The 12,451-nt window shown below is 42.8% G+C and overlaps 1 protein-coding gene across 9 annotated transcripts in view; it reads right to left on the bottom strand.

The window, feature by feature from the left end:
- Positions 1-12,178, bottom strand: part of LOC106569568 (rho GTPase-activating protein 12) — a 151,322-nt gene extending 139,144 nt beyond the window's left edge. For all 9 annotated transcript variants that reach the window (XM_045694399.1, XM_045694402.1, XM_045694401.1 and 6 more), the window contains exon 1: positions 11,964-12,178. The gene's annotated coding sequence lies outside the window, so the exon portion shown is untranslated. The remainder of the gene's footprint in view (positions 1-11,963) is intronic.
- Between the last annotated feature and the right edge of the window lie 273 nt (positions 12,179-12,451).

Genomic DNA, 12,451 nt, shown 5'->3' with positions numbered 1-12,451 from the left:
AGCCTTTATAATAGAACGCTTGTTACCACGACAGCCTTTATAATAGAACGCTTGTGACCACGACAGCCTTTATAATAGAACGCTTGTGACCACGACAGCCTTTATAATAGAACGCTAGTGACCACGACAGCCTTTATAATAGAACGCTAGTGACCACGACAGCCTTTATAATAGAACGCTTGTTACCACGACAGCCTTTATAATAGAACGCTTGTTACCACGACAGCCTTTATAATAGAACGCTAGTGACCACGACAGCCTTTATAATAGAACGCTAGTGACCACTACAGCCTTTATAATAGAACGCTTGTTACCACGACAGCCTTTGTAATAGAACGCTTGTGACCACGACAGCCTTTGTAATAGAACGCTAGTGACCACGACAGCCTTTGTAATAGAACGCTAGTGACCACGACAGCCTTTGTAATAGAACGCTTGTTACCACGACAGCCTTTATAATAGAACGCTTGTGACCACGACAGCCTTTATAATAGAACGCTTGTTACCACGACAGCCTTTATAATAGAACGCTTGTGACCACGACAGCCTTTATAATAGAACGCTAGTGACCACGACAGCCTTTATAATAGAACGCTAGTGACCACGACAGCCTTTATAATAGAACGCTAGTGACCACGACAGCCTTTATAATAGAACGCTAGTGACCACGACAGCCTTTATAATAGAACGCTTGTGACCACGACAGCCTTTATAATAGAACGCTAGTGACCACGACAGCCTTTATAATAGAACGCTTGTTACCACGACAGCCTTTATAATAGAACGCTTGTTACCACGACAGCCTTTATAATAGAACGCTTGTTACCACGACAGCCTTTATAATAGAACGCTAGTGACCACGACAGCCTTTATAATAGAACGCTAGTGACCACGACAGCCTTTATAATAGAACGCTAGTGACCACGACAGCCTTTATAATAGAACGCTAGTGACCACGACAGCCTTTATAATAGAACGCTAGTGACCACGACAGCCTTTATAATAGAACGCTAGTGACCACGACAGCCTTTATAATAGAACGCTAGTGACCACGACAGCCTTTATAATAGAACGCTAGTGACCACGACAGCCTTTATAATAGAACGCTAGTGACCACGACAGCCTTTATAATAGAACGCTAGTGACCACGACAGCCTTTATAATAGAACGCTAGTGACCACGACAGCCTTTATAATAGAACGCTTGTGACCACGACAGCCTTTATAATAGAACGCTAGTGACCACGACAGCCTTTATAATAGAACGCTTGTGACCACGACAGCCTTTATAATAGAACGCTTGTTACCACGACAGCCTTTATAATAGAACGCTTGTGACCACGACAGCCTTTATAATAGAACGCTTGTTACCACGACAGCCTTTATAATAGAACGCTAGTGACCACGACAGCCTTTATAATAGAACGCTTGTTACCACGACAGCCTTTATAATAGAACGCTTGTGACCACGACAGCCTTTATAATAGAACGCTAGTGACCACGACAGCCTTTATAATAGAACGCTTGTGACCACGACAGCCTTTATAATAGAACGCTTGTGACCACGACAGCCTTTATAATAGAACGCTTGTTACCACGACAGCCTTTATAATAGAACGCTTGTTACCACGACAGCCTTTATAATAGAACGCTTGTTACCACGACAGCCTTTATAATAGAACGCTAGTGACCACGACAGCCTTTATAATAGAACGCTAGTGACCACGACAGCCTTTATAATAGAACGCTAGTGACCACGACAGCCTTTATAATAGAACGCTTGTGACCACGACAGCCTTTATAATAGAACGCTTGTGACCACGACAGCCTTTATAATAGAACGCTAGTGACCACGACAGCCTTTATAATAGAACGCTTGTTACCACGACAGCCTTTATAATAGAACGCTTGTGACCACGACAGCCTTTATAATAGAACGCTAGTGACCACGACAGCCTTTATAATAGAACGCTTGTTACCACGACAGCCTTTATAATAGAACGCTAGTGACCACGACAGCCTTTATAATAGAACGCTAGTGACCACTACAGCCTTTATAATAGAACGCTTGTTACCACGACAGCCTTTGTAATAGAACGCTTGTGACCACGACAGCCTTTGTAATAGAACGCTAGTGACCACGACAGCCTTTGTAATAGAACGCTAGTGACCACGACAGCCTTTGTAATAGAACGCTTGTTACCACGACAGCCTTTATAATAGAACGCTTGTGACCACGACAGCCTTTATAATAGAACGCTTGTTACCACGACAGCCTTTATAATAGAACGCTTGTGACCACGACAGCCTTTATAATAGAACGCTAGTGACCACGACAGCCTTTATAATAGAACGCTAGTGACCACGACAGCCTTTATAATAGAACGCTAGTGACCACGACAGCCTTTATAATAGAACGCTAGTGACCACGACAGCCTTTATAATAGAACGCTTGTGACCACGACAGCCTTTATAATAGAACGCTAGTGACCACGACAGCCTTTATAATAGAACGCTTGTTACCACGACAGCCTTTATAATAGAACGCTTGTTACCACGACAGCCTTTATAATAGAACGCTTGTTACCACGACAGCCTTTATAATAGAACGCTAGTGACCACGACAGCCTTTATAATAGAACGCTAGTGACCACGACAGCCTTTATAATAGAACGCTAGTGACCACGACAGCCTTTATAATAGAACGCTAGTGACCACGACAGCCTTTATAATAGAACGCTAGTGACCACGACAGCCTTTATAATAGAACGCTAGTGACCACGACAGCCTTTATAATAGAACGCTTGTGACCACGACAGCCTTTATAATAGAACGCTAGTGACCACGACAGCCTTTATAATAGAACGCTTGTTACCACGACAGCCTTTATAATAGAACGCTAGTGACCACGACAGCCTTTATAATAGAACGCTAGTGACCCCGACAGCCTTTATAATAGAACGCTAGTGACCACGACATCCTTTATAATAGAACGCTTGTGACCACGACAGCCTTTATAATAGAACGCTTGTGACCACGACAGCCTTTATAATAGAACGCTTGTTACCACGACAGCCTTTATAATAGAACGCTAGTGACCACGACAGCCTTTATAATAGAACGCTTGTTACTACGACAGCCTTATAATAGAACGCTTGTTACCACGACAGCCTTTATAATAGAACGCTTGTGACCACAACAGCCTTTATAATAGAACGCTTGTTACCACGACAGCCTTTATAATAGAACGCTTGTGACCACGACAGCCTTTATAATAGAACGCTTGTGACCACGACAGCCTTTATAATAGAACGCTTGTGACCACGACAGCCTTTGTAATAGAACGCTTGTGACCACGACAGCCTTTGTAATAGAACGCTAGTGACCACGACAGCCTTTGTAATAGAACGCTAGTGACCACGACAGCCTTTATAATAGAACGCTTGTTACCACGACAGCCTTTATAATAGAACGCTAGTGACCACGACAGCCTTTGTAATAGAACGCTAGTGACCACGACAGCCTTTGTAATAGAACGCTAGTGACCACGACAGCCTTTGTAATAGAACGCTAGTGACCACGACAGCCTTTGTAATAGAACGCTTGTGACCACGACAGCCTTTATAATAGAACGCTAGTGACCACGACAGCCTTTATAATAGAACGCTTGTGACCACGACAGCCTTTGTAATAGAACGCTAGTGACCACGACAGCCTTTATAATAGAACGCTAGTGACCACGACAGCCTTTATAATAGAACGCTTGTTACCACGACAGCCTTTATAATAGAACGCTTGTTACCACGACAGCCTTTATAATAGAACGCTTGTTACCACGACAGCCTTTATAATAGAACGCTAGTGACCACGACAGCCTTTATAATAGAACGCTAGTGACCACGACAGCCTTTATAATAGAACGCTAGTTACCACGACAGCCTTTATAATAGAACGCTAGTGACCACGACAGCCTTTATAATAGAACGCTAGTGACCACGACAGCCTTTATAATAGAACGCTAGTGACCACGACAGCCTTTATAATAGAACGCTAGTGACCACGACAGCCTTTATAATAGAACGCTAGTGACCACGACAGCCTTTATAATAGAACGCTAGTGACCACGACAGCCTTTATAATAGAACGCTAGTGACCACGACAGCCTTTATAATAGAACGCTTGTGACCACGACAGCCTTTATAATAGAACGCTTGTGACCACGACAGCCTTTATAATAGAACGCTAGTGACCACGACAGCCTTTATAATAGAACGCTTGTTACCACGACAGCCTTTATAATAGAACGCTAGTGACCACGACAGCCTTTATAATAGAACGCTAGTGACCCCGACAGCCTTTATAATAGAACGCTAGTGACCACGACATCCTTTATAATAGAACGCTTGTGACCACGACAGCCTTTATAATAGAACGCTTGTGACCACGACAGCCTTTATAATAGAACGCTTGTTACCACGACAGCCTTTATAATAGAACGCTAGTGACCACGACAGCCTTTATAATAGAACGCTTGTTACCACGACAGCCTTATAATAGAACGCTTGTTACCACGACAGCCTTTATAATAGAACGCTTGTGACCACGACAGCCTTTATAATAGAACGCTTGTTACCACGACAGCCTTTATAATAGAACGCTTGTGACCACGACAGCCTTTATAATAGAACGCTTGTTACCACGACAGCCTTTATAATAGAACGCTTGTGACCACGACAGCCTTTATAATAGAACGCTTGTGACCACGACAGCCTTTGTAATAGAACGCTTGTGACCACGACAGCCTTTGTAATAGAACGCTAGTGACCACGACAGCCTTTGTAATAGAACGCTAGTGACCACGACAGCCTTTGTAATAGAACGCTTGTTACCACGACAGCCTTTATAATAGAACGCTAGTGACCACGACAGCCTTTGTAATAGAACGCTAGTGACCACGACAGCCTTTGTAATAGAACGCTAGTGACCACGACAGCCTTTGTAATAGAACGCTAGTGACCACGACAGCCTTTGTAATAGAACGCTTGTGACCACGACAGCCTTTATAATAGAACGCTAGTGACCACGACAGCCTTTATAATAGAACGCTTGTGACCACGACAGCCTTTGTAATAGAACGCTAGTGACCACGACAGCCTTTATAATAGAACGCTAGTGACCACGACAGCCTTTATAATAGAACGCTTGTTACCACGACAGCCTTTATAATAGAACGCTTGTGACCACGACAGCCTTTATAATAGAACGCTTGTTACCACGACAGCCTTTATAATAGAACGCTTGTTACCACGACAGCCTTTATAATAGAACGCTTGTGACCACGACAGCCTTTATAATAGAACGCTAGTGACCACGACAGCCTTTATAATAGAACGCTAGTGACCACGACAGCCTTTATAATAGAACGCTAGTGACCACGACAGCCTTTATAATAGAACGCTTGTGACCACGACAGCCTTTATAATAGAACGCTTGTGACCACGACAGCCTTTATAATAGAACGCTTGTTACCACGACAGCCTTTATAATAGAACGCTAGTGACCACGACAGCCTTTATAATAGAACGCTTGTTACCACGACAGCCTTTATAATAGAACGCTTGTGACCACGACAGCCTTTATAATAGAACGCTAGTGACCACGACAGCCTTTATAATAGAACGCTAGTGACCACGACAGCCTTTATAATAGAACGCTAGTGACCACGACAGCCTTTATAATAGAACGCTAGTGACCACGACAGCCTTTATAATAGAACGCTAGTGACCACGACAGCCTTTATAATAGAACGCTTGTTACCACGACAGCCTTTAAAATAGAACGCTTGTGACCACGACAGCCTTTATAATAGAACGCTAGTGACCACGACAGCCTTTATAATAGAACGCTTGTGACCACGACAGCCTTTATAATAGAACGCTAGTGACCACGACAGCCTTTATAATAGAACGCTTGTGACCACGACAGCCTTTGTAATAGAACGCTAGTGACCACGACAGCCTTTGTAATAGAACGCTAGTGACCACGACAGCCTTTGTAATAGAACACTTGTGACCACGACAGCCTTTATAATAGAACGCTAGTGACCACGACAGCCTTTATAATAGAACGCTTGTGACCACGACAGCCTTTATAATAGAACGCTAGTGACCACGACAGCCTTTATAATAGAACGCTTGTTACCACGACAGCCTTTATAATAGAACGCTTGTGACCACGACAGCCTTTATAATAGAACGCTTGTTACCACGACAGCCTTTATAATAGAACGCTAGTGACCACGACAGCCTTTATAATAGAACGCTTGTGACCACGACAGCCTTTATAATAGAACGCTTGTGACCACGACAGCCTTTATAATATAACGCTTGTTACCACGACAGCCTTTATAATAGAACGCTTGTGACCACGACAGCCTTTATAATAGAACGCTTGTGACCACGACAGCCTTTATAATAGAACGCTTGTGACCACGACAGCCTTTATAATATAACGCTTGTGACCACGACAGCCTTTATAATATAACGCTTGTGACCACGACAGCCTTTATAATAGAACGCTAGTGACCACGACAGCCTTTATAATAGAACGCTTGTTACCACGACAGCCTTTATAATAGAACGCTTGTGACCACGACAGCCTTTATAATAGAACGCTTGTTACCACGACAGCCTTTATAATAGAACGCTAGTGACCACGACAGCCTTTATAATAGAACGCTTGTGACCACGACAGCCTTTATAATAGAACGCTTGTGACCACGACAGCCTTTATAATATAACGCTTGTTACCACGACAGCCTTCATAATAGAACGCTAGTGACCACGACAGCCTTTATAATAGACCGCTTGTGACCACGACAGCCTTTATAATAGAACGCTTGTGACCACGACAGCCTTTATAATAGAACGCTTGTGACCACGACAGCCTTTATAATATAACGCTTGTGACCACGACAGCCTTTATAATATAACGCTTGTGACCACGACAGCCTTTATAATATAACGCTTGTGACCACGACAGCCTTTATAATAGAACGCTTGTGACCACGACAGCCTTTATAATAGAACGCTTGTTACCACGACAGCCTTTATAATAGAACGCTTGTGACCACGACAGCCTTTATAATAGAACGCTTGTTACCACGACAGCCTTTATAATAGAACGCTTGTTACCACGACAGCCTTTATAATAGAACGCTTGTGACCACGACAGCCTTTATAATAGAACGCTTGTTCCCACGACAGCCTTTATAATATAACGCTTGTGACCACACATCTAAATATTGCACTTGGGGTAAAAAACATCTTAAAGTAGAAGTAGACAAACAGACATTCTATTGTTGCTGTATTATAGTGGCCACTATAGACATCGATCAAGTGCAGAAGGCTACATGTGTGCAAAAATAACGTACACCGAGTATAAAAAAATTATAATCCCCCTCACACACACACACACACACACACACACACACACACGTGTTACTGTCAAGACAACAAAAACTATATCTTTGGCACATTGTTACATTGTACACTTTCTGCCTCTGGACATGTGTTCTACAATGTGCGAGCAAAAGTGAGAAAGAGGGGAAGTGTTTTGTGGTCCTTTCACCTCTATAGTGGCATCCAGTTTAAACCAGGTCCAGCTACACTTGTTTAACCAGCAACGCCTCATTTTCACCTAATTCTCTCATTCTGAAAATGAACCACATACTGTAGAGGGAAAACATTAGTTAACAGATAGTGGTTAGTTTGTTAGCTAGTTAACATTTCACACAGATTGCCGGGGTCCAGTAAGCAACTAACTCGTTATAACTTGAAGAACGGCAAGGAGTCGTATAGTTAATACAATAGCAAATTGGTAGCTCATCTGATGTTGTAACGTTAGCTAGCTAACATTAGCTGTTTGACTTTATCAGCCAGCTAATTCTCACACCATAAACTCAATTATTTGATCAGGTGAGTTGGCTAATGTTGCTCAACATTTCTCTGGCTAGCTAACGGACAATTCGATACAGTTAGCAAGATACTTAACAATGCTAATACTTGTTCCACCAGTTTCTCCCTCACCTCAAACTTTCTAAATGTTTTTTGGTTACAGTGATTAGTTTGGTGGCTAGTTTGTGTACAGAAATATTCCAAAACATGCATCCTGTTTGCAACAAGGCACTAAAGTAATACTGCAACAACAATATGGCAAAGAAATGCACTTTTTGTCCAGAATACAAAGTGTTACATTTGGGGCAAATCCAATAAAACACATTACTGAGTACCACTCTTCATATTTTCTAGAATAGTGGTGGCTGCATCATGTTATTTGTATTTATTATGGATCCCCATTAGTTCCTGCCAAGGCAGCAGCTACTCTTCCTGGGGTTTATTATGGATCCCCATTAGTTCCTGCCAAGACAGCAGCTACTCTTCCTGGGGTTTATTATGGATCCCCATTAGTTCCTGCCAAGAAAGCAGCTACTCTTCCTGGGGTTTATTATGGATCCCCATTAGTTCCTGCCAAGGCAGCAGCTACTCTTCCTGGGGTTTATTATGGATCCCCATTAGTTCCTGCCAAGGAAGCAGCTACTCTTCCTGGGGTTTATTATGGATCCCCATTAGTTCCTGCCAAGGCAGCAGCTACTCTTCCTGGGGTTTATTATGGATCCCCATTAGTTCCTGCCAAGGCAGCAGCTACTCTTCCTGGGGTTTATTATGGATCCCCATTAGTTCCTGCCAAGGCAGCAGCTACTCTTCCTGGGGTTTATTATGGATCCCCATTAGTTCCTGCCAAGAAAGCAGCTACTCTTCCTGGGGTTTATTATGGATCTCCATTAGTTCCTGCCAAGGCAGCAGCTACTCTTCCTGGAGTTTATTAAGGATCACCATTTAGTTCCTGCCAAGGCAGCAGCTACTCTTCCTGGGGTTTATTATAGATCTCCATTAGTTCCTGCCAAGGCAGCAGCTACTCTTCCTGGGGTTTATTATGGATCTCCATTAGTTCCTGCCAAGGCAGCAGCTACTCTTCCTGGGGTCCAAACACACCAAAGCACCCACATTACATATAAAACAACAGATAAAACAGTGAACTGTGTTTGTGTAACAGTGTAGGTTCCGTCCCTCTCTTCGCCCCAACCCGGGCTCGAACCAGGGACCCTTGCACACATCAACAACTGACACCCCACGAAGCATCATTACCCATCACGCCACAAAAGCCACGGCCCTTGCAACGCAAGGGGAACTACCACTTCAGGTCTCAGAGCGAGTGACGTCACTGATTGAAACGCTATTAGCGCGCACTACCGCTAACTAACTAGCCATTTCACATCGGTTACATTAGTACGGAATGAGCTGAAGATAAAACAGTACATCATATAACATCCCTACACCACCACATGTCCACAACATGTTCAATACCACCATACAACAATATCACAATGTGTGCTGATGCATGTGTCTGTACCTTTGTGTGTCTCTTCACAGTCCCCGTTGTTCCATAAGGTGTATTTTTACCTGCTTTTTAAATCTGATTCTAATGCTTGAATCAGTTACCTGATGTGGAATAGAGTTCCATGTAGTCATGGCTCTATGTAGTACTGTGCACCTCCCATAGTCTGCCTGCCTCCCTCCCTCCCTCTCTCGTGGGGTGTCCAAGCTGTCTGTTTAAACTACTAGCACACAGCTCGGTACATTCAGCTTGTCAACACATCTTACAAAAACAAGTAATGATGAAGTCAATCTCTCTTCCTCTTTGAGCCATGAGAGATTGACATGCATGTCATTAACGTTAGCTCTCTGTGTACTTTTAAGGGCCAGCCGTGCTGCCCTGTTCTGAGCCAACTGCAATTTTCCCAAATCCTTCTTTGTTGTACCTGACCACATGACTGAACAGTAGTCCAGGTGCACCAAAACCAGGGCCTGTAGGACCTGCCTTGTTGATAGTGTTAGGAAGGCAGAGCATTGCTTTATTATGGACAGACTTCTCCCCATCTTATCTACTGGTGTATCAACATGTTTTGACCATGACAGTTTACAATCCAGGGTTACTCCAAGCAGTTTAGTCACCTCATCTTGCTCAATTTCCACATTATTCATTACGAGACGTAGTTGAGGTTTAGGGTTTAGTGAATGATTTGTCCCAAATACAATGCTTTTAGTTTTGGAAGTATTTAGGACTAACTCATTGGTATGCTTGTAATCGGACTGGGTGTTTTTCAGGACAAAACAAGAAACGTAATAGAGCTAAGCTATCCTAGAGGAAAACCTGGTTCAGTCTGCTTTTCACCAGACACTGGGATATGAATTCCCCTTTCAGTTGAACAATAACCTAGAACACAATGTCAAATCTACACTGGAGTTGTTACCAAGAAGACAGTGAATGTTCTGAGTGGCCGAGTTACAGTTTTGACTTAAATCTAATAGAAAATCTATGGCAAGACTTAAAATGGTTGTCTAGCAATGATCAACAACCAATTTGACAGAGCTTGAAGAATTTTGAAAATAATAAATGGGCAAATATTGTACAATCCAGGTGTGCAAAGCTCTTAGAGACTTACCCAGAAAGACTCACAGCTGTAATCGCTGACAAAAGTGATTCTAACATGTATTGATTCAGGGCCAGGGGTGTGAATACTTACATAAATTAGATGCTTTTAATTTTCAATAATAAAAAAATAACATAAAAAAAACGTTTCCAGTTTGTCATTATGGGGTATTTTGTGTAGAAAGGTGAGAAAAAATGGTTTTAATCCATTTTGAATTCAGGCTTTAACACAAAATGTGGAATAAGTCAAGTGGTATGAATACTTTCTGAAGGCAATGTAACCCGATTCGATTGTGTAAAACACCAAATAAACTGTTTTGTTAGCAAGCTGCAGTTGGTTTAGTAGTTATGGGTACTTCTTCATGTAGGAACATTCCAAGAAGATGCCTGGACACCTGATTTTGAATTGCATTTAATTCAACATCGAGCAGAAATGAGCATTTGAATCAGGAACGTTTCCTCTCACCTCTGCATGCCAGAAAGATGAATTAAATTATATTTTAATGTACTTTGCCAGTTTTCTGTGCTGTTTTGTCGGTTGGAATGTGACAATAGATCCACCGAAAAGTAGAATTCCATAAAACATTTCAAAGGGGAAGTGGGTTAACCTTTCTATCACCTGAAACACGCAGAACCAGGTAAACAAGTGCACTAGGTCCGCAGGAGCCATGCATCTCCCGCATGTACTTTTACATTGTGTGCATGCTTCATGTAATATACATCTGAAAGCACTACCAATGGTTTGAAAAGTTTCCTTAATGATACTTTCCTGTGGGTATACTGTCTCACATTCATACCGCCTAAAGGACAACCGGTAACGTATGATAAAATATATTTTTATTCACCATTATGGCTTGTGGAGGTCGTGTGAGGTAACTTTCCCGATTCAAATGCTAATTTGTGCCCGACGTAGAATTCAATGCAATTCACCGTCAGGTTTCCAGCCAAGAGGCCAGAGAGCAGCTTCCTGGAATATGTATGCTCCTCTCCCCCTAGGTTAGTTAGGTAGCTAGTGTGAGGTAATTAGGGCTAACTATGTACTATATTTCTCTATTTCACATTCTAAAGGCACGAAATAAGGAACTGTAGCTGGTTTGGTGTTTCCTCCTAACGCTAGGTACACGATCAACGATTCCAACCTGTCATCTAACCAGTAACCTGCTAGTCGACCATCACCAACCACCAGAATCTACCGTGCCGTGGATCGGCTGGATCGGCGAGTCGGAACAGGTTGCTTCTCATTTCAGGAGGCCAGGGGCTCGTTCTACTCGCTGAAAGCAAAACTCCATTTGTGGGAAGACGCGCTAGTTAGTTAGTTAGCTAGTTAGCAGGATTAACTAGCTAGCAAACTAGAACAGTAAATAAGACATGTTTCATTCTCCTAGGTAAGACAACCAGTCAGACTCGACATACCTTGTCTTCTGCCTGTAATAATCCTTGTTTTGTCAAAGTAAGCAATTGTGGAGAGGGTATAATTCCATAAACTTTTCGTCTTATCTTTTCTCCTCGACTTCCCTGTCGACACTACACCGTCATCAGTTACAACACTTCTAGCAAGGTAACCGCACTGACTACACACTTTCTCCGCCTTGTTCCACTTTTCCCTGGCGCTCCCGTCTGTGCTCGCTCCCGCCTGTCTCCATTTGGTCAGCTCCCTACCGCTCAACAGTCCGCAACTATTTTTAGGGAGAGAGGAGTGTTGGTGAACTGGTTCCACCTTGTGGCGCAAGGGAAAAGGGCTCCAAACACCTTCTGCGAGCAATGGTGCATTTTGAAAGTGCTTCTACCAAGGTTACATACACCCCATGACAACTGAAATGTATGCTGCCCTACAAATGCAAAACGCAGTAACTACGAATGTGGTCACATGTCTTTGGTCTGTTGTAATGGCCAGGTATTTT

The sequence above is a fragment of the Salmo salar genome, chromosome ssa14, assembly GCF_905237065.1.
Source record: "Salmo salar chromosome ssa14, Ssal_v3.1, whole genome shotgun sequence".
NCBI lineage: Eukaryota > Metazoa > Chordata > Actinopteri > Salmoniformes > Salmonidae > Salmo > Salmo salar.
This window is presented reverse-complemented; position numbering and strand designations above follow the sequence as displayed.